The sequence below is a fragment of the Tenrec ecaudatus genome, chromosome X (assembly GCF_050624435.1).
Source record: "Tenrec ecaudatus isolate mTenEca1 chromosome X, mTenEca1.hap1, whole genome shotgun sequence".
Classification (NCBI taxonomy): domain Eukaryota; kingdom Metazoa; phylum Chordata; class Mammalia; order Afrosoricida; family Tenrecidae; genus Tenrec; species Tenrec ecaudatus.
Window position 1 is genome coordinate 140855731 of NC_134548.1, and position 23908 is coordinate 140879638.

General features: G+C 37.9%; 1 pseudogene; it reads left to right on the forward strand.

Annotated features, from left to right (window-relative positions):
* The window catches only part of LOC142433749 (nucleotide triphosphate diphosphatase NUDT15 pseudogene), an 88613-nt pseudogene extending 66050 nt beyond the window's left edge, over positions 1-22563 (forward strand).
* Positions 22564-23908: the final 1345 nt, after the last annotated feature.

Sequence of the window (23908 nt, forward strand, 5' to 3'; positions counted from 1 at the left end):
TACAAAATTGATGTATGTATGGATTATGGTAAGAGTTGTATGAGCCTCTAATAAAACGTTTTTTAAAAAAGAAAGAAAGAATTGAAACTGGAAGCAACAAAAATTGAAGTTGACTCTTGGAAAAGATTAATAAAGTAGAAAAACCACTAGTAAATCTAACAAAGAAAAAGATATAAATAACATGAATAAGACACGAAATGGACAACACCACACCAGACCTGATAGCATTAAAAGGATAATAAAAGAATACTATGAAGAACTGTTGGGAGAAATGTGAAGTTTACTACTCCAGTAAAGATTTACAGTCTCAGAAATACACCGAGGGTGTTTTATTCTGTCCTACAGGGTAGTGATGAGTCAGAATCTACTGAATAGGTCTGTTTTTGTTTGTTTTTTAATGAAGTAAATTGAAATTGACCAACGAAATTGAAAACCTAAAAAAATGGATATTTTAAGAAACACATTACTTACCTAAACTAACAGAGATTGAAGCTGAAATTTTGAACGAATTATTACAAAAGAAGACATGTATAAGGTCATTAGAAAAGACCCAATAAAAACCACAACAAAGTCAGGGGCCAGATGGTTTCAGAGGTCGATTCAATGCTACTAAGCATTCAGACATGGACTAGTAACTCTAATCTTGGGGTTTCAAACACAACAGCTCTTCTGGGTGCTCAATATGAGGCTATCTTACCTTGTAAAAAATTTACAGTCTTCAAAACTGTTTAAATGGTCCCTATGAGTCAGGATTTTCTGTGCTTAAGGTTTTTAGTGGCTATTTCCTCAGAAGTGGGCAACCAATTCCTTCTTTGTATACTGTTCTTAGTCTGGAAACTCCACTGTAACCTGTCCACTTTGAGTTACCCAGCTGGTATTTGAAATACTATTGCCATAGATTTCATCACCACAGCACCACAGTATGCCAAACTGACAAGCAATGTTAGAAACCCAAACGGAGGAACACGCACAACATATGTTAAACTGAATGAACTAAAGAACAGACATGAAGCCTCGAGTTGTAATAATGAACGAGTCTATGTGCAAAATATTGAATTATGCAAGAAGCATCAAAAGAAGATGGGAAGTATACACAGAATCAGTGGATTCAAAATAGCTAGTTGACATTCAGCCATTTCAAGAGATAGCATATAAGCAGGAACCAAAATACTGAATGAAGTTCAAGCTGCACTGAAAACATTAGCTAAAAACGGGGCTCAGAAATTGACTCAGTGTCACTTGAAATGTTTCAAGAAGCTGATGAATCTCTGGAAGGACTCGCTCATCTATATGAGGACATTTGGAAGACAACTACTTGGCCAATTGACTGGAAGACATCCATATCTTTACCCACTCCAAAGAAGAGGTGAACCAACAAAATGCTCAAAATATAGGACAATATATTTTGCTGAAGATCATCCAAGAAGAGGTTCAGGCTGGATTCAGAAGAGGATATGGACAAATGATACTATTGCTGTCAGATGGCTCTTGCCTCAAATCAGTGAATACTAGAAAGATTTATTCTTGTGTTTTATCAACTATCTGAAGGCATATGACTATGTGGATCATAACAAATTATGGATAGCCTTGAGAAGAATGGGAATTCCAAAGCACTTCATTGTGCTCGTGCATAACTTCTGCATGGATCAAAAGGAAGTTGTGCAAACAGAAAAAGGGAATAATTCATGGTTTAAAATCAGGAAAAGGTGAGCATCAGGGCTATATCCTCTTACTATACTTATTCATTTTCTACACTAAGCAAATCATCAGAGATGTTGGATTATATAAAGAATGAAGAAGCCAGATTGAAAGAAGGCTTAATAACAACTTGCAATATGCAAAAGACACAAACCTGCTTACTGAGAGGGGAACGTGAGACATTTTCATATGATGATCAAGAAATGCAGTCTTCAGTATGGTTTCCAAAACAATGTAAGGAAAACCAAAATCTCCACAACTGGATAAATGATAGATGAAGAGAAGATTGAAGTTGTAAAGGATTTCATCTTGCTTGGATCCATAATCAGTGCTTATGGAAGCAGCAATCAAGAGAACATTATGATTCATTAGATAAATCTGCTACACAAGAATGCTTTAGAATATTGAAAAGCAAGAGATCATTTTGAGGAATACGGTGTGCCTACCCAAGTCAAAGTATTTTCAGTTGCCTCATATGCATGTGAAAGTTGGACAGTGAAGAAGAATCTGTACCTTTGAATTATGGTGCTTGTATGTACATGTATTATATGCTACATTTTAAGACAGCAGATGGACTTCAGGCCTCTAGTCAAGTACTCGCTCCATGCAAGACACTGTTCTAATAACCTGACATTCCATAATAATGCTCAATTTCCCAACACAATCACTGAAGGAAAAATGGGTGCATAAGCAAATGTGGTGAAGCAAGGTAATGGTGGCGGGCAATCAAAAAATATAGAGTCTGGGGTTTTAAAAGCTTGAAATAAACTAGTGACCATCTACCTCAGAAGCAACAAAGCCCACATGGAAGAAGCCCACCAGTCTGTGTGATCATGAGATGTTCATGGGATCAGGCACCAGAAGACCCAGAACAAACAATCATATTGATGCAAATGGAGGGGTTGGGCAGAGTGGAGACCCAAAGCCCATCTGTAGAAAATTGGACATCCCATCATAGAAGGGTCACAAGAAAGGACCAAAGCAGCCAAGGTGCAGTACAGCACCAACAAAGCACACAACTTTCCTCTAGTTTTTTAATGCTTCTTCCCTGCCACTAATATGACCCCAATTCTACCTTAAAAATCTGGCTAGACATGTACACTGGTACAGATAATAGCCCTTGACACAGGGAATCCAGGGCAGATAAATCTCTCAGGAACAATATTGGGAGTAGCAATACCAGGAGGATAGGGTAAAGGCGGGGGGAGGAAGGGGGAACGAATCACAAAGATCAGCATATAACTTCCCCCCACCCCCACCCCCAGGGTGATGAACAACAGAAACATGGGCGAAGGGAGATAGTGGTTAGTGTAAGATATGAAAATAATAATAATTTATAAAAAATTCAAGGGTTTGTGAGGGAGGGTGGGTGCACGGGGCTGGGTTAAAACAATGAGGGGCTGATACCATGGGCTTATGTAGAAAGAGAATGGTTTGAAAAAAATGATGGCAACATAGGTACAAATGTGCTTGATACAATGGATATATGGATTGTTATAATAGCTGTAAGAGCCCCCAATAAAATGATAAAAAGAGAAGAAAGAAGTGTCATAGACTGGCAAAAGAATGAAGAAATCTGCCTTGAAAGAAGTACTGGCAGAATGCTCCTTAGAAGCAAGGATGGTGAGACTTGGTGTCATGTACTTTGGACATGTTGTCAGGAGAGGAAGGGGAAAAGAGGAAGGCCCTCATCAAGATGGACCGACACAGTGGCTGCAACAACGAGCTCATGTAAAGGGACTATTGTGAGGGCGGGACAGGGCTCAGTGCTGTTTCTTCCCGTTGTGTATACTTTGCTATGGGTCATAGCCGACTTGATGGCACCTAACAAGAACATGAGTCAAAACTGACACAATAGTGGGCTTGCATGTTTTGTTGGTTGGTTGGTTATTTTTCTTAACATTCAGAAAAGTTGTTACGTATCTTCAAGTCAGTTCTGATTCTATGCACAACAGAACAGAAACATAGCCCAATTCTGTACCAACATCACCGCTTGTATTATGTGCAGTGCATTGTTTTCATCATGGTATTAATCCATCTCCTTGATGTTCTTCCTCTGTTTTTCTGACCTCCTTTGCCAAGCATGCTATGTTTATGCAGGGACTGGTCTCTCCTGATGACATATCCAGTGCATGCGACATGAGGTCTTCCACTCTCACTTTTAAGGAGTACTCTGAAGGTACCTCTTCACAGGTAGATTTATTTGTTCTTCTGACTTCTTTTCCAAAACCATCATTCGAGAATATCAGCTCTTTTACCTTCCAAAAAGGTGACACTAATACTACATAATCTATCCCAGAGCACAGAAAATGATGTAATGCCCCAAATTAATCTTCTACAGAAAGTATAACCCAGAAACAAAAGTAGCAAATGCATCATTAATAAATTAAATTATAGGCCAATATTCCTCGTGAATATAAGATCCAAAAATTCTCAGCAAAGTATTACTGAATGAAATTAGCACATCAAAAAAATAATGCATTTTGACCAAGTGGAATTCATACCGTGTATGAAAAACTCTCTATGTAATCTATTACCTAAATAAACAAAACCTGATCATTTGAGGGGATACAGAAAAGGAATTTGACAAAATACAACATGTTTCTGATGAAAACTCTCAGGAGAATAGGATTAGAAGGGAAATTCCTGAACATATTTAAGGTCATATATGCAAAACAAATGCCCGACTTTAGTCTTAAAGAAGAGAAACTGAAACCATTTCCTTTGTGAATGGGAACCAGACAAAGATGTTCTTTATCACCACTCCTATTCAATATTGTGCTGGAAGTGTTAGCAAGAAGACAAGAAAGAGAAATTAAACCCACCTCAGTTTGAGAAGAGTGAGTAAAACCTTCGATATGTGCACATGATATGATCTCATTACTACAAAATCCCCAAAACTTGGCAAGAAAAATATTGGAACTAATTCAAAGCTTCAGCAAAGTGGCATTCTTGGAGAACACAATTTATGATAGTTTAAATGCTTTTTGAGTTTTGAGAACACCAAAGGAGACTTAAGGGGCAAGATCAGACTTTAGGGCAGATGGGGTAAGGTTTCCTGGAAATTCTCAAAGACTAGCAGATATTTTGTCACAATGGAAGAATTCTTCAGCACAACTTTCCTTCTATTTTTATCACCAATTTATTTTTCAATTTTCTTAAAAATTCTCTCATACTAAGCCCCAGTAATTACCATGTGCCCTTCAAGACAATTTATCAAGATCACCCCATCTGGATCCCCCAAACAGTCACCCAAACTTTCTGAGCTGACATCACTTTCTTCAAATAAGCTAGACTACCAGAGTCCCTTGGTAGACACTATTTTGGTAAGACCTTATTGTGAAAGGTCCCTAAGGAGACTGGGATGATTGTATTATTGAGAACTTGTCTGCAGCCATCCGCTGATCTCAGAGACACATTTAAAACGCCGTGTATTAGAAACAAACACTTTCCTATATGTAATGGACCCTAGTGGCAATACTTCTTGTACTTATCCTCGTGCATACTTCGTTCCACCTATGAGCTCAAAAACAGTATATCATTTGAATGGGACATAAACCAAACAAGTTAGCTTAGTAGTTAAGCTTTCGTCATTCATTAGCTGATGAAATAATTTTAGAAAGCTTACTAATTTTTATACAAATGTGAGAAACTATAACTACTTTCTTCTTGGTTGCTGTCCAGCTGATTCTCACTGATAGTGACTCCATGTGGGCTCTTACATATCATACAACAATTCATACTTCAATTGTATTAAGACCACTTGCATATATGTTTCCGTCATTGCCAAAATATTTTCTTTCTACTTGAGCCCTCAGAATCAGCTCCTCTTTTTTCTCAACCCTCCCCACCCTCCCACCCTCATGAATGCTTGACCAATTACATATTATTACCATTATTTTGTATCTGAAACTGTCCATTGTCTCCTTTCACTCACATTTCTATTATTCATCCCCCTCAGAATGAGGGAGTTATATATCCAATCTTATGATCAGTTCCCCCTTTCTCCTCCTTCCCCACCATTCCCTACCCTCATGGAATTGATACTCCCAATACTGTTCCTGAGGGGTTTATCTGTCCTTCATTCCATGTGTTGAGAGTTCTTATCTGTACCAACATATGTATTCATGTGTAGCAGGATTTGTAAGGTAAACTGGGTCATGATAGTGCAGGGGAGGAAGCATTCAGGAACTAAAGGAATGTTGTGTGTTTCATTGGTGCTACAGTGCACCCTGGTTGAATCAACCCTTCCTTGTGAACCTTCTGGGAGGGGATGGCCAGTGGTCTACAGATGGGCTTTGGATCTCCACTTCAATCCCCCCTCATTTGCATCAATGTAGTTGTTTGTTTTTCATCTTTTGTTACCTGATACCTGGTCCAGTCAACACCATTTTGATCAATCAGGATGGTGTGTTTCTTCCATGTGAGCTTTGTTGCTTCTCTGCGAGATGGGCCCTTGTTTAACTTCAAGCCTTCAAGACACAAGATGCTATAGCTTTTGATAGCCAGGCACCATCTGCTTTCTTCACCACATTTGCTTATGCACCCATTTTGTCTTCAGCAATCAGGTCAGGAAAGTGAGCATCACATAATGCCAGATTGTTAGAACAAAGTGTTCTTGTGTTTAGGGAGGCCTTCAGTAGAGGTCCAAAGTCTGTCTGCTATCTTGTCACTTAACATATAAATATATGTACATTGACCTATATTCCTATCATTATAAATTAATATATTTACATATATACATATTGATACCTATACATCTATAAATAGTTTTTGCCTCCTAGTTCTTTCCTATACTTCTTTTCACCTTCCTCCTGTTCCACTATCAAGCTCACCATAAATTTTAGATCTCTCATTGTTCCCTTGTCCCTGGGTTTGTTGACTCTCCACTCCCCATTTCCAACGCTTCTTCTCCCATGTCCCCCTGGAACCTCATGTCCAGTTAGGACAGTTTAAGTTATGACAAAATAATAATATATAAATTAACACGGATTCATGAGGGAGGGGGCAGCAGGGAGAGAGGGGAAAAATTAGGAGCTGATACCAAGGGCTCAATTGGAAGGAAATGTTTTGAGAATGAGGATGGCAACAAATGTACAAATGTGCTTGACACAATGGATGTATGTATGGATTGTGATAAAAATTGTACGAGCCCCCAATAAAATGATTTAAATAAAAAGTTTAGCCTGTAAATCAGGTCGCAGCTTGATGACCTCATTTGGATTTGCTACGTATATAACTAGCCCACTGGAGGAGGGACACACGCTTCCTCCCCGAGAAAAATTCCTGCTAGTGCCCTGGAGCTGGAGGAACCATGTGGAGACGCCTACCAGCATTGAGATATTTACTCCGCCATTGCCTCCACAAGAGTTTCCACCCACTGGCCTGTGATCTTCGGGCACTATTGAATGTGTTGCCTGAGTATAGATATTTGGGACTTTTATTGTTGTTGCTATTTTTCACATTATGGTTAATACTTTGTCCTATTTTCCCATAACAGATTTGTCATTTTCTAAAGTTGATTTTAAAACATTAATAACTATTTCCTCGACTAATGCTTGTGTCTCTTTGGCTTAGATTTTAATTATTGTAGGCTTGGAAAAAATTTGTCCTTTGGAGAAAACAAAGCAAAACAAAAGAAAACAAAACAAAGCAAAACAAACAAGCAAACAAACAAACAATCCCTTCTCAGTGCATGATGGATTGTTAGGTCATGCTGTTGAGTTAGGTGGTTTTTAACATTAGAAAGTGTTTTGTGAGGAATAACTGTTAAATACAGTTTTGAGGACCACTGGTTTTTAAACTCAATCATACTGTTAAAAAATCTAAGATGTGGCTAAAAGAAGCTAATCTATTTTTAACCTCACTTCATAAGTGACAGCAAAATTAAATGGAGACAATCATGAATCACAGGAGGATGGGAGTTGGATAACTAATTGGCCTATTTTCTGTGCTGTCAGAATCCTCTCAAGCAATTTTCTTCAATTATAACTGCAAATCAGCATGCTATTTCCTCCACATGAACTATCCATTGCCTGAGGACTAACTAGGTATCATGGGATAACTCATGATGGAGATCATTTTCCACTGGTGAATAATTACAGGAAGTTCAGAGTGAAAGACCAGCCTTATTTTTTTTTCTCGAAGTCCATAGGAATAATAATAATAAAACCTTATGTGTAAAAGACTGACTACCTGAATTAGCCACAAGAATTAGACCAATCTGCTAGTAAACCTGGAATCAGGGTGGGAATAGGGACAGAGAATAACAGGAACTCAAATATTGTCTACTTTTGCTTACAGCTAAGGCACTTTGGTGGTGCTCTGAGTTGAGCATTGCACTTCTAATCACAAGGGTAGTGGTTCAAACCCTCCTGGTGCTCAGTGGGAGAAAGATGAGGTTTTCTGCTCCCATAAAGATTTACAATTTTGCACACATTCTATAGGATCATTATGAGTCCAAATCGACTCCATGGCAGTGACTGCAGTTTGTTTGGTATGCTTACAGCTGTGTTGTTTGTAGTTGGGCTACTATGCATAAACATGTTAGGCTAGCCAGATTCCGCTGGTGGTTTCCGTTTGGGTTGTGTTTTTGTTCTGTAATTTTAGTTCAATCAATTTTGTCACTCAGTGATTTGCCCTCTCTTATGTCATTTGGTCATATGGGTAACTATGACATACAACCTTATCTTCCTAACATCCACATTCATGTAATATTCTAGAAATGAAATAACAGACCATCGTTTCAGCCTATCACTTTTTAAAGCAAAACAGTACATCTAACATGCCAAATATTCATATTTTCTCCACAATTTATGTTTATTTCATGTTAATGAGATAGCACTCTGGCCAGCAAATCTCAAAAGCTTCCAAGAAAGTGACCATATTTTCTGTGGTAGTACTCGGTGGTAAAAAAGAACATAAAATATTTGAGAGGTACCACTAAAGCATAAGGAATGTCCTTTCCTAACAAGCTTTTCTGTTGTGGGCATCTGATGTGTCATGTAGTATATTAAGAGCTATGTAATAATAAGGCATATTATGCTAATCTGATTGCTATTATAGCATTTCATGGAAATTGGTAATTAGAACAGTCCAAGTATCTTAAATCTACAAAATGAGAATTCAGTAATGCTGTTTAGAGAAAAATTGTAAAGTATAGGACAGAGATTTACTGGCAAAGGGAGGAAGGTACATGATGAAAGTAAAGTTAATCCTTGTCATTTGTTAGACACCCTTTGAGAAACAACACTCGTTAAAGGTCAATAGCTACTTAGACAGCCAAAGCAAGGGCTGGAAGAGGTAAGAACACATTTTCATTGTTCTGCAAAGTGTCGTTTCTTCTTTAGTTTCATTTGGGCTTCTTATGGGCTTGCTTTAACCACAGGAAGTCTTCTCATCAAAAGCAGAAGATCTCACTGCAGTTTTGGTCCTTTGAACGTTGTTGTTATTTTCCAGAATTCTTTCAATGATGAAAACCACACTCAAAGAACTTAATCTACCCACATTTGACATTTTAAACGTTATAGGGAAAGCTGTGACACATCTAAAATCAAGGCAATTATGTTTGCATTTATCTGAACAGAACAAGATAGGATTCAAAAAAAAGAAATCACAATTTTCCATGTGTAACTTTCATTTGATTCCTATGAGTGATATATTTAAAGATTGTCATTGTTACAACTGTCTTTTCTGTTTGCTTGTTTTGGTTTTCAAACGAAACATGCATGTGAGTCTACTCATTTATCGATGCGAACATGCTGCCATACGGGGTATTTCCACATGTGCCTCCGCTAACACCATTCAAGTACATTTGATTTACCCACAAGATTCACTAACAGGGACATCTGGTACCTTATCTTGTAACCACCCAAAATAAAAATAAATAAATTAAGTAAAAGGTGTGAAGTTTCACTTTGTAAGTCAGAATGACTAACCTGTCAACATGAAGTGACAATAAAAAACTATAAATCTTTGTGCAGTCATTCTGAGATATTTATTTTATGTTAAAATGTGTGATGTAAGAGACAGCTCACTCAAAGATGAAAACGAATTTTATTTTACCTTCTTTAGGTTTAGGTTGCCACACAAGGGTCTACGTCTTAGAAAGATCAGACAACAAAGACAGGTGTAACAATGCCAATGCTAATGATTTTGCTACACCAATTTGGCCAAGTCTTTACAAAGGATAAAAAGAAACAAAACTCACTCCCATTGAGTCCCTTCTGACTCATTGTGGAAAATATATGACAAATTACTTACACATAAGAATAATCAATGAAGTAGTGTTTATAATATCCACGTATTGCTATGGAATTGATACCAACTCACAGCAACACTAGATGACAGAGTATAACTTCCCATGGGTCTTTCCAAAGCTATGCATCTTTATGGGAGCAGAAAGCCCTGCCTTTCTTTAGACAAGAAGCTGGTGGGTTCAAACTGCTGACCATGTGCTAACAGCCCAACTTGTAACCCAGTATGCCACCTGGCTCCATGTATAAAGAAAAACTACCCGTAATTAGTTCAGTTCTGACTCAAAGTAACTATGTAAGACAGAGTAGAGCTGTCCCGTTGAGTTTACAAGGCTTTAAGGCTTTGTGGGGGCAGAAAGGCTCATTTTTTCTACCTCAGTGGTTGGTAGTTTTGAACTGCTGACCACCTTGTGGGTAGCAACTCAATGTTCCACATGTTCCACTAGGGCTTTTTTTTAACAAGAATTTTACAATGGATTAGGAATAGTGCCTACATACCAGAGATATCGAGTTATAGTAAAACTACTACTGCTATTGGGTTGTGGATTATTTTTTCTACATTAATTTGTGGATTTGGGGAGATTTGTTTTGGATACCTTAGGAAGGAGAATGTGGTTTGTGGCATAATATGGTCTTGGCTAATATCAAGCTTTTATCCATTCAGAAAATTTACACCAAAATATAAAAATATCCATATATACAGTGCTAGAAATTATTTAACTTCAGATCCAGAATACAGAATGGGGCCATTAAATAAACTAGGTTCAGAGCATAGCATGATCTACTCCCTCAAATTCTTATTCCAAAATTACTATCATTTCTATGGTATTTAGAAAAAATAACTTTGCACCATGTTTTGCTTGGTGTCTCTACCACTTGTATAGGGTCAGTAGTGAAAACCACAGGCTTTTACAAGGCACAACCAAGATGAAGAGAAATAGAACAATTAAAAGTTGAAGGGTTCCCCTCCAGACATTCAAATTGGTTTGTTACAACTATGTCAGATCAAGGATACCCTATATACAAGTATGTGCTATATACATGTATAATAATTTCTACACATAGCCATAGTTTAAAAAAGTTAATCCATAAATGGAATTACCTCTTATTACTCATTAGATATGAGGTGACCATGAAGTAGATTTGACATTTATATCTATTCAGGTCAGACACTCTAAACTCTACATAGTGCAATTCCAGGAGGCCCTCAGGAAAGACTGTTCAGTCTTAATAAATGCATAGACTTGCTTTTTGTTTTCCCAAAGTCAAGAATGCCTCTGTCTGAGCTTGGCTAATATCCAAGGTTGAAGAGCAGAGAAACATAAGATGACTGTGACTATATTCATCAGAAATGCAGAACATTGCTAGTTTTAAGAAAAGGAGAACAAATATTGCAGGTTGTCACTTCAAAAAGTGATGTGGGCATCTAACAAAGATGTAGCACATAAACCTAGCTAATGCTCATACAGTCCTCGTAGTTCATAAAATCCCAGAAAAGAAGATTCCAGTTTGAGAACATTTCTTGGAATATGGATTACCGAGGGCCCAGAAATAGAAACTACCTTCCCTTGACAAATCCCACTTTTTGATGTCAAAACCTGACTTTTTACTAATTTGGGAAATAAAATTATAAAAAGGCACAGTCGACTCTGTTAAGTAAAATTTACACCTGAAATAATATATTATATAATATTAAGCAATTCATTCTAACCTTGTAAACTTTAACGCAACCGTAGGACTACAGATAAGGAATGGTAGACCAAATACTTTATGCGGACTAGGCATAGCAACAGCCAATGACAGTGCAGTAAAACCTGCAAGAGCTGGGACATGTGTAAATCAGAAATGTGTCAGAGAAGCAAAACTCAAGGCTGTTCCACGAAAATGATAGCAAAGTGGTATGTATGGCCCGTCCAAGGTGGGAACATTGCCAGACCCAGAACAAAAAGGCAGTGTAATCCTGCTTAATATAGACAAAAACATTGTCCTGACAATGATGGTGAAAATGAATAAGTGCTTGACTATTTAGCCAAAAGGCTAGTAGGTCAAACCTGCAAATGGGGACGTTGGAAAACAGGCTTGATGCTGTCCTTCGAAAAGGCCATAACCCTGAGAACCCCATGAGGCAGTTCTACTGTGCACCCATGAGTAGGAATCAAATGCCATGGAAAGTAACAATAGTGTGGGAGACACTGCATTTTCATGTCGTATATATAGAAACTGAGGCTCAAAATGATTTGATAACATAAAAAAAAAACATTCTTTGGCCAACATTCCTCTGACCAGAAAGCCTGTGTTTTTCCATTCTTGAGACTCCATTCTGACCCAGATCTGGAGAGTAGCTAGCATGCCTGCTGGCTTCCACCCCTCTGTACCATTACCTTTGTAGGCATTACTGATTAATCACAACCCTTCTCAGCCAAGAACTCCAGGCCACCACTGCAAACTGTTGGTAGCTGATATGGTACTGGAAATCTTTTTTCCAGCCTTGGCAAAACGCCAAGTAAAGCTTTGTTCGTCGTTTTATATGCTCAAAAGTATTACAAACACTTTTGTTTTAAATGGTAACAAATCTATTGATATTTACTAGTTCAACAATACCCTTGAGAAAGTTAGGAACGAGATCACAACTAAATTCTGAAGGGAGAAAGATAGAAAAGGGACTAAAGCTAAATCCAAGCATGTTTATGTCATATTTTCCTAAAATGGAATTCTATAGGATTAAAAATAACCTAAAACGAGTGAGTTTCTCACATCTAGGTCAGCAATATTCTTTGCTGAACAAAGTTGAAAGACAATTTTAATCTTAGGGTGATGATGCGTGACTAAACACATAAATGTCAAATTCAGAAATAATCTGGAATTCAATTATAAAATTTTATATTTTAGAATTATTAGCTCACAGCTAAGACATATAAAGATGTATGGAAGATGTGAGGCACCTATTCAATTCCATCCCAAGTTAAACAACAAACATGACTTTCTGTCAAATTCCGGCTCTGTTGGTTAAAAAATTTGGATCGGATGCAATAGGCAACAGAGAAAGTGATGCAATAGGGAAAATAATGTGTGGGAATTAGCTCTAGCTGCTGCCTCAGTAGTGCTTTAGCTCTGATTTCATTGGGGCCATGTGCCCCTGACTGACTCACAACTTCTGTAGGAGGGTTCTGAAAAAAATCTGTCCTGCTAGGGTAATTCAAGGAATGACTTCACAAAAACTGCTCGTTTTTAAGGGCCGAAGTTTCTGAAACAAGAATGGCAGGCAAAAAAGGAAAAGCAAGCAAGAAAAATCTCCCCACACAACTGCTTGACCCAATTCCAGAGGGATAAAAGCAATGTATACTTAGATTGAATTTCTGTCGGCCCCAAAGAACACACCAGGAACCCATTGCTTGCATTGACAAATCTCTTAATTAGAAGATGGGATTCACTCTCAATTAGAGAAACAGATTGAGACACTCCCTTTAAAGATAAAGCCATTGAGAAGCATGCTGCAGTTTGGTAGTGAAAAAGGCAATTAGGCATATCACCTGGAGCCTCCTTTCATTTGCAGGAATGAATGCACAAACAAAACAATTACTCCACTCAAGAGGTACTTCACCATGGTCGGAGAAGGGAATGAATCAATGCTGAGGAGTATTTGAGCAAATGTCCTCTGGGATTAATACCGCTAAGGAAAGATAATCAGCACTACCTACACTACTTTGCTTATACTTTTCCTGAACCCCACTGAATTTCTGGAATAGGACATGAAGACCATACTTACAACACAAACAGATGTGATCACTTTGTAAGCCTTGGATTTACTTCATTTAAGCATGTTGGCATTATTATAGAGATAGCAAGCTATTTCGTGTCTTTTAATTCCTTTATTCAATAAGCAGTACCTATTTTATCACCAGTTCAGTATTAAACACACAATTACATGGAAATATGTGAAAGAATAATCCACTGTCCTTCAAGACCTCATTAGCAAGACGTAGCAAAACATTACATTCAATAACTAGAGGGAAAAACTAAATTCATGTGTTAGGAAAGACATGATGGAGAGTTAAGGAGTACGTATATGTCTGTTTTTCTAGGTAGGAGACAGACAAGCACATGCAAGATATTCAGTCATATGTTGGTGATGTATCATACTCTTGGCCTTGAAAATATTTGGCTGCTTTTACAAAATGCAAAAAAGCCAATTAAAAAACTGAAAATCCAATTATATAATTAGACCTTTTTGTCTAGATGATGCCAAATGTGCAATTTGACATTTTCAATGAAATGGATTGGTTTTCCTGGCACATGGCCCATTCTACTTTTTTGACTGAAGTAATGGGTTGCTAATACATATTTCCAGTCATATATTTTTAATCTGTGTAGACTATTCTTGTTTGTAGGACAAATGTGATTTCAGGAACTTTCCATATATTTGTTATCCAGAATAAACAGTTCTGCAATGGTTTGTTGTGATCGGATATTACAAGAGAAAAAGGAATCTTGTAAAAGTAAAAACAAGCCTTAAAATATTACGCTCCAAGGGGAAAATTCAGATATTTAAGTCTATCTTCTGTGCACATGAAGCAGAATGAGACCAATAACCACGCCAAAGGGGAGGAGTTCCCTGGTAATGACAGGTTCAGCAAGTCTCTGTCGGCAGAATGTTGTCCAAATCCTATGGTCTACCCTAAAGCTGTGCCTCATATCCATCTTTCGTGACAGATCATTTAAGGATAGTTTACATTAAACAATAGGCGGGGAAAAAATCAATCCTTTTCTGGATTTCAAAGTATAGCCCTCTATTTTTGCCACATTGGCAGGCATGTAGACAGGTAATAGGAGCCCTGCGAGTGCAGGGGTACAAATGAAAGATCAGCCATTTGAACCCACCAGTGGTTCCCTAAGGGATCTGTTATTTTAAGATTTCAGTATAAGAAACTGTCCGGGGCAGTTCTACTCTGTTCGATAAGATTGCTATTAGTTGGAGTTGTCTCTACGGGTGCTATTCTTGTGAGGTGACATCAAGTCAGTTCTGACTCAAAGAGACCCACTGACAACAAAAAGAAACACTGCCCAGTCTGGTGCCACCCTCACAATAGCTGTTATTATTGTGTCAATCCACCTCCTTGATCATCTCCCTCATTTGCATGGTCCATCTACTTTCTCAAGCATGGTGTCCTTTTCCAGGCATGGGCCTCTCCTGATAATGTGTCCAAAGCACACGAGACCAAGTCTCAACATCCTTGCTTCTAAGAAGCATCCTGGTTGTGTTTCTTCCAAGAAAGGTTTGTGTGTTCTTTAGCAGTCCATGGTACTTTCAATATCCTTCACCTGGACCATAATTCAGATGCTATTCCTCTTTGATCTTCCTTTTCAATTATGTATGTATAAAATGTATAAAAATGTGTGTATTGAGCAAGGAAGACTCCAAGACAAACAACAACAACTTGTGTACCTACATGCAAGAGTGGGGAAAAAGTAACCCATAAAATTCAACTGTATTGCAGTCAACTTATTTGGTACTTTGTTGAATAATGGGGGTATACTTACTAGAATTTGAATATAAAATATAAATATCAAAGACATTTCTATGTTGATGTTGGGTGCCATCCACTTGATTCCAACTATAACTATATCCAACCGAGCAAAATGTTATTTGGTCATGTGCAATTCCAACAATCTTAACCTTGTTTAAACACATAATTATATCTATCCATATCTTTGACGGTCTGCCTCTTTCACTGAGCCTGTATGTCAGCAAGCATGATGACATACACAAGAGACTGGTCTCTCCTGGTAACATGTCCAAAGTACATGACAAGAAGTTCGGCCATCCTCACTTTTAAAGAGCATTCTGGCTGTACTTCTTCCAAGAAAGATTTGTTTGTCCCCTGGCAGTCCATGGTATTATCAATATTCTTCACCAGTATGCTAATTCAAATACATCAATTCTGTGGTCTTCCTTATTATTTTTCAATTTTCATATGCCCATGAAGTGAGTGAAGGCACCATAGTTTGGGTCAGGCACACCTTTTCCCTCAAAGGTCCCTCGTTGCTCTTCAGCACTTTAAAAAAGTGTGGTTCAGCAGATTTGCCTACTGCAATACACTTTTTGATTTACTGATCACTGTATTGACACAAGCACTGCTTGTGGATCCAAGTAGAAGGAAATCTTTGGCAACTTCAACTTTTGTCCATTTGCCATGATGTTGTCCTTGCTCCGGTTGTGAGGTTTTATGTTTGTATTGATTACATGGAGGTGTAATCCAGACAAAAGGCTGCATTCCTAGATGTTCATCAGCAAGCGTTTCTAGTCCTTCACCCTTTCAGCAAGCAAGGCTGTGTTATCGGCGTATCAATGGTTGTTAATAAGCCTTCCTCCAAGCCTAATGTTACCTTTCTTTTTCGTATAGTACATTCAGTTATTTGCTCAGCATACAGATTGAGCAAGTACGATGAAAGGATACATCCTTGATGCACAGTTTTCCTAATTTAAGACCACTCAACGTCCCACTATTCTAGTTGAACAATGGGGCTTTCAGTCCATGCACAAGTTTACAATGAGCACAATTATATATTCTGGAATTCTCATTTTTTGCAATTTTATCCATGGTTAATTATGATCCACGAATTCAAATGCACTTTCTTAGTTAAAAAAATATAGTTCATCATCTGTCTGGTACGTGCTGCTTTAAGCCAAGATCTATCTGATATCAGCAATGAGATTCCTCAAGTAATGTCCTCTTCTGCATCTGCCTTGTGTTTCTGGCAGCTCTCTGGTGATATATTGCTGCAACCATTGTTAAGTTATATTCAGCAAAACTTTACTTGCCTGGGATATTAATTATATTGTTTATAATTTCCACCATTCTGTTGGATAACCCTTTTTGGAATGTGTACAATCATGGATCTCTTTCAGTTGATTGGCCAGACCTTGCTAATTGCGTGTGCTTCATCAAATTGTTGAAACATTTCAATTGATACCCCATTTTGGTAGTTACATAATTACAAGTCAACCTGAATTGTAGGGGTGGCGTCTAGTCTGTCAATCAGGTCACAGTCTGATGGTACCTCCTTGTGGGCCTGTCCTCAGAACCTCCCCCTCTTTCTCTGCCTTCCCCTTTCTATTGAAGAGCCACCCTGGGAGCTGCCAGAGCCCTATGATGTCACCACCACCATTAGATCCTCATGACTCTGTACCATTCGGCCACTGATGCTCCTGCATTCTGCATTGTTGCATGTGGCTACATGAATCCGAAGAGGAACTTATGGACTAGTATCGGAGTTATGGACTTCCTCTGGACTGATCTTGAACATTTGCTTGATAACTAATTATGTCATAATATAAGCTCTCTTTTACACATATATATGAGTGTCACTGGATTTGCTTCTCTAGTCGGCCCGACCTAACACCCCCATCCTTTTTTAACTGTAACAGGTTAATTGACATGTAATTTATATAAAGTGCAATTCAAGTTTTAAACATATTAAAAAGTTGTGCAATCATCACGGTTAATTTTAGAAACTTTTCTTTGTTCTTGTATTCATTATTATTGGAACTCCATTCCTCACCCCCACCAACTTCCCCTGCCACATCCCTAAGCAACCATTAATCTAGTTACAGGGTTTACAGGTTTACCTCTAGAGTTTATATAAAGACATACCAAAGAAATAAAAACAAAACAAGCCTGACAGTAATAATAAAATAAAGCAGAGAAAAATATTACTCAAACGAAAGCAGAAAATAACAAAAACTAGAGCAAATTTAAGATGTGTCCAAAGGAGAAGATAAAACAAGGTGTTAAATTTTAACCTGGCTACATCTGAATTCATCAAGAGGTCAATATACACTTTGTCTGATAACAAGGCTATTCACACTCCTGGTCAATGGTTAGAGGGAGTTCTCCAGAGACGTAATCTATGTGGGGACTTTTCAAATGGATTTTAGATTTTCATTGTTATCTATAGCCTTCTGCAAAACAGGTGTTCAGAATTAAAGTCTTAATACGGTTCAATCCCCAGTGCTGCATTTTATAATTTGCAATCCTTGGATCACCCAGGCTGGTGTGGTTCTTCTATGTGGATTTAACTTACTCTTCACTTACATGGTTGTTTATATTAAGATAAAGTTTTAAGACTAAGATTTAATTCTTTTGATAGCTGGTCACTATTTGGTTTCATTACCACACTTTGATATAGCCTCCATGTTGCCAGTAATCTCTTTGTGAGGACAAATATTGAGTAGAGCCACATCACAAGACAATTGTTCTTATATTACGTGTAAACCCCAAACCCATTCATATATCTATGGATTATATATATGTCCCCTGTCCATTTTAGATAGATAATTATCATTTTCTTGAAGAAACATTAAAAATCATCCTCATGGAGCATGTGATAATCTTGTGATATTCACTGCTATTGAGTCCATGCCAACTCATAAGCAGCCCAACGCATAAACCATCATAATACCAGGACTTCTAAACTATTGATGGTATCATTAATTTAGCCAGTGGTATAAAATATAATATGTTGTTAAGAAAATGAATGCATACGCTAAGTTTTTATTTTTACTAAAATGCATAGATTGCTGAGCTATGCAGATTAAAAACAAATGACTATGCACTATTTACACTAACAATGAGGGTTGGCAATCAGGCAAAATTTTGTAAAACATTCCTCCACAAAATCTGGATAAGATATACCAGGAAAAAAGCAAAGATAGTGTGAAAATAACAAACATATGATAGTCTTAAGTTGCCATTTATTGGACACTCTTAAAGAAAGAAATTTGAACCAACATCCAAATGACTTCCAAATCCATAACCTGGGGATAGTAATTATCTACTTCTTCTTACACTAGGTGTTTCAGCCTTAAGTCTGAGGGAGTATTTCAGTTCCTTTAATTCACTATAGGTGTGCTTTAGGCAAAATTCAGCTTTCTTAGTAGGGTTTCTAAATTGGATTCTTCTGATGTGGTCTATGAAGGATGTTGTATATCTAAAAAGAACAGAGTCTAAATTCCTGGTTGGCAATAGGACATGGCCTGGATCACCAATAGCTGCATAGAAACTAGGTCAAATTTGCTCATTTAAGTAATAAGTAATGTTTGGCATTTAAATAAGTAATGTTTGGCGTTTTCACCAATGACAGGTTTCCCCCCACCCCACCAAAGATGAAATAACTTCCTCTGAGACAGCTATGTCCCCCTTGACATATGGTCTTGAATTTACATTAAGGCTCACTGAGCACCTTTACAGGAGTGTCTGTTTATTTGGGGAAACTATGTAACCATGCTCTATGGCATAAATTGATTGATCTTCCCCCTCTCACAACAACACGAGAAACCGATAGCAGCTAATATGAGACCTTCTTTGTCTAAGTAGTATCCCAAGGATTTCTGGAGCTTTGGCATTTTTGCTAATGCTTTCAGGGCAGCTTGGACTTCTTCCTTCCATACCCGTCGGTTCTTGAAATGGTTAATTTAGGACTTCTTTTTAAGTACATTGACTCTCTCTATTCATTTCATCTTGCTTTTGATGCTTCCTAAATTATTCATATTTGTCCATGGAATCCTTCAATAGTTCAAATTGAGTTATGTATGTTTTCTTCAATTCTTTAAGCTTGAGATATTCTGGGCAAGTTCTTCCTTTTTGGCTTTCTAACTCCTTCCACCTTTCATAAAATGCTTTCCTTTTCCCTCTCAAATAGCCTTTTAAAATGTTCTGTTCAGTTCTGCCACTTCATTTCTTTCCTTTACGTTAGCTACTCTACATTGAGCTTTTAGTTTCTTCTGGCATTCACTTTGGTGTTTTCTTTCTTTTATGTCTTTTTAATAATCTTTTGCTTTTTTTATATCCAATGTTCTTCGTATCATCCCACAACCCAGATGGTGTTTTGTCATTGCCGTAAAATGAGTCAAACCTGTGCTTGAAATCTCCTCTAATTCTGGTGGAGTATACTCAAGGTCATTATTGTGCACTTGTTTTAATTTTCTTTAACTTCAAGATGAGCTTGTATATCGATGGTCTGTCCCGTAGTCAACCCATGTTTTTGTTTTGATTGATGATATTGGAATTCTCTATCATCTCTTCCCACAAATATAGTAAATTTGATTTCTTTGTGTCCCTTCTGGTAGGATCCATGTGCTGTCATGTTGGTTCCAACTCAGAGCCCCCCTATGTACAATGGACTGAAGCAATGCTTGGTCCTCCGCCATCCTCAATGTTGTTCATCTCTTTGAGCACACTGAAGCAGCCACTGTGCCAAATATATCTTGTTGAAGGTCTTCCTGTTTTGTAGATTTTGTACATTACCAAACAGGATGTCCTTTTCCAGAGACTGGTCCCTCTTGACCACACGTTAGATGAAGTCTCATCCTCCTTGCCTCTAAGGAGCATTTTAGCTGTGCTTCTTTCAAGACAGAATGTTTTTTTTTCCTTTTGGCAGCCCAGCACTGTAATTCTTTGACAGTACAGAAGCATAATCCAAATGCATCCATCCTTCTTCACTCTTTGTCCATGTGAACAGTTGTCACTTATGCTGTTGAAAAAAAGTTATTTGTAATGAAGAAGTTGTTAGGCTATTAGTTTGCAACTAATAGCTGTCATTCGTGTTTGGAATTTCAATGGCCAATAATTATCAATGCATCTTGAAGTTTGATCATTTTCAGATTGAAGAAGTGGTTATTGGGATTGAGTTCTGATATTTTAATGAGAAATCTACTCTAGTAAGACATAGAGACAATGCCGGGGAGGTTTTTATTAATTGCTCCAAGGAAATCATGACTGTGAGGGATTCTGGAAATCGAGGTTCCTCTGTTTCGGGATCTCAGTCTCCCAGGCAATAAACCAAACCCAAATAACTGCTATTGAGTCAATTTTTACTCATAGCAACACTGTAGGACAGAATAGAACTGCCCCTGCGGGTTTCTGAGAATGATGAGGGCAACAAATGTACAAATGTGCTTGACACAATGTATGTATGGATGGATTGTGATAAGAGTTGTATGAGCCCCCCCAAAAATGATTTTTTTAAGTTTCATTAACAGAAGGGAGGCCTGGCTCTAGGAGGTTTTCCTGTCAGAACTCTAGTCCCAGTCATAGTTATTTCTTTAAGGGAATTCCTTTTGCCTTAGTCTCTGGTCAAGCAGCCTCCATTCATGCTCCCCTGCCTTACCTAAAAGTTGTTCAAAAGACTCCAGACTCACTGCCAACCAGTTGGTTTCAGCTTGTGATCACTCTAAGAAAGAGAGTAGAACTTCCCCTGTGGATTTCCAAGGGTATCCACCTTAATGTGTCACTTCATTTTTTAATTACTTCTAATTTCCTTGATGCATGTTTCTTTTTACATTCCAACTATTACTCAATCTTTTTAGCTGTTTCTTCCCATTTTGAGCCAGGCTACATCAGCAAATGAAAGTCTTAAAAGCTTTGTTCCAACTTTATAATTAAGGTCCATTTTAATTTGAGGAGGAAACTATTCTCTAATCATATATTTAATGTCTTCCAACCTGAAGGGATCATCTTGCAGCACTGTATCTGACAATGTTCTGGTGCTATTAATAACATTTTCAATGGTTAATCACTCTGGATTTAACAGTCTAGTTCTTCTTTGTAATCAGTTATAAATCTGGAATCTGAGTTAACACCTGTTCAATATTGGTGACTGCTGGTATTTGAAGTACTGAAGACATAGCTTCCAGCATTATGGCAACATATAATCCAAGCCAGCACAGTGTGACAGACTGACAGATAAGAGGTGGTTCCTTTAGATACACCTCTCAACACACACACACACACACACACACACACACACACACACACGCATGCACGCATGCACGTGCATCTCTAGGAAACCTAGCCTAACTTATGTGTAGACTTGAATAATAGCCATATAATTTCATCTTTCTCATAGGTGTGTGAATGTTATCCTATCACAGACATTTCACTTCAAAGAAAATCTTGAAATCTTCTCTTTGACCTTGAATGTGATGCTTTTCCTTCTGAATCTGTCATTATTACCATAGTAAGCCATAAGATTGTCTGATTCAAAATGCCCATTGCACCTTTAAAAAAACAACAAAACAACAACAACATAGAAACAGACTTCGGCTTGGGTCCAGCTCTTCTTCCAGGTACTATGATCTCCACTTCACAACTGTGTGGCCCTGGCTTAGAGTCAGAGTAGGCGTAGTGGTGACTAGTAGTAAGCATCCTCTTTGCATCTTCCTGGGAAAGAGAAAAGGTTCTCTTGAAATGAGCAGTTTCCATCTTCCTGGAGGTCATTTGGATTTCAGTGAAAGCTGGAAAAATATACTTAAAGAGAAAACTTGGAAGAAGCAGCTCTTTACCTGAAAAATGTTCGCTGGTCCTCAGCTGTAAATTCCTTCATTGAGAAAGAGAACTAGTATTATGTTACTATATTAATGAAAGGGGAGGTCGACTTGATTCATGATTTAAAACCAAAGAACATTGAACCTGAGAAAAATAAAATTTTGGAGTGGGTTCCCTGGGATAAATTTCCTCCAGGGGACCAGCTTTTCTGGGAACTCTTGTTTAAAGAACAAGACTATGATTCTTTTTGAGAAGATTTGGTAGGATACAAAGGAAACCATCTATAAGTGGCCAAGTGGGTTCTTTTCGGTGTTTTGAAAAGGCACAATACCATCTAGTTAGAGAAGCAAACTCATCTGTCTTTCCAAGTTCTGCCACTGTGCCTAAAACTTTCCATGTGGTTGCTACTTAGGTTACAGTTTCTCAAATGGCTGTCGCATTTACAGCCAATAATTGTGACATTTTTTGCGTTTGTGTCATTGAATTTTACTTTTTCATGTGTGATAAATAATATTGTGTAGATCTAGTGTCCACATTTATGTGAGCTTTGGGTTACACATTTGGTGCTTATTAACTTGCATGGAGTCAGGGACAGTAGAATCTGCCTTCGTGTTCCAATACACGGAGAGATCCTAACTCAAATGTTGACACAGTGTTTCTAATGTAGAATTTATTATATTTAGTGATTTGCCACTTCTCTTTGACAAATATTTGCTTAGTAATGTAATTGTGACACCCATGCAAGTAGGGCAAACAAGGCAGGAAATTAAGGAACCTGGCTAGTTTATGATTGACTATCTAAACAAGGAAAACTTTTGGTGATTGCAAAAAAGAAAATAAAAAAGGGGGGATGCTGTGGACATAAAACAACAGCAATAAGAAGCCATCAGTGTCATGGAGTTGATTCTGCCTCATATTCTGCCTCATTCCTTACAGGACAGAGTAGACTCTCCCTTGTAGGTGTCTGTTGCAGTACATCTTTACGGGAGCTGAAAACCTTATTGTTCTACCAAGGAGTGGCTAGTGAATTTGAACTGCTGACATTATAGTTAGCAGTCTAATGCTTAACCCATTATGCCATCAGGGATCCTCTCAGTTCATTACTGCCCAGGATGTCCATAATTATACAGTCCATTGAATGCTTCACTATTTCTCAATTTCCTAGATTCATAATTTGTATATTCCACATTCCTGTTATTAATAGGGGTTTCAGCTGTTTCTTCTCACCTTCAGTCATGCCCCATCAGTAAACGCCGGTCCTCAAAGCTTTGCTGCTTCTAATATATTAAGGTTGACACCAGTATGAGGAGGCAGATCTTCTGTCGTGTTTTGAGTGCCTTCCAACTTGAGGGACTACATCAAATAATGTTCCATTGTTATTGGTAAGTTTGTCTGTGGATAATGTTTTAGAAGTGATTTGGCTCTTGGTTCTTCCTAGTCTGTTCTCAGACTAGAATCTCTATTGATACTTGCTCACTGTGGGGGACCCTGATGGTACTTAAAATACTGGTGGCATAGTTTCTAGCATCAAAGGGACATGGAAGCCACCACAGAATAGCAAATTGACCAACCGTCAACAAACAGATCAAGAAATAGATATACTGATTTTGACATAGGTAACTTGTGTTAGCA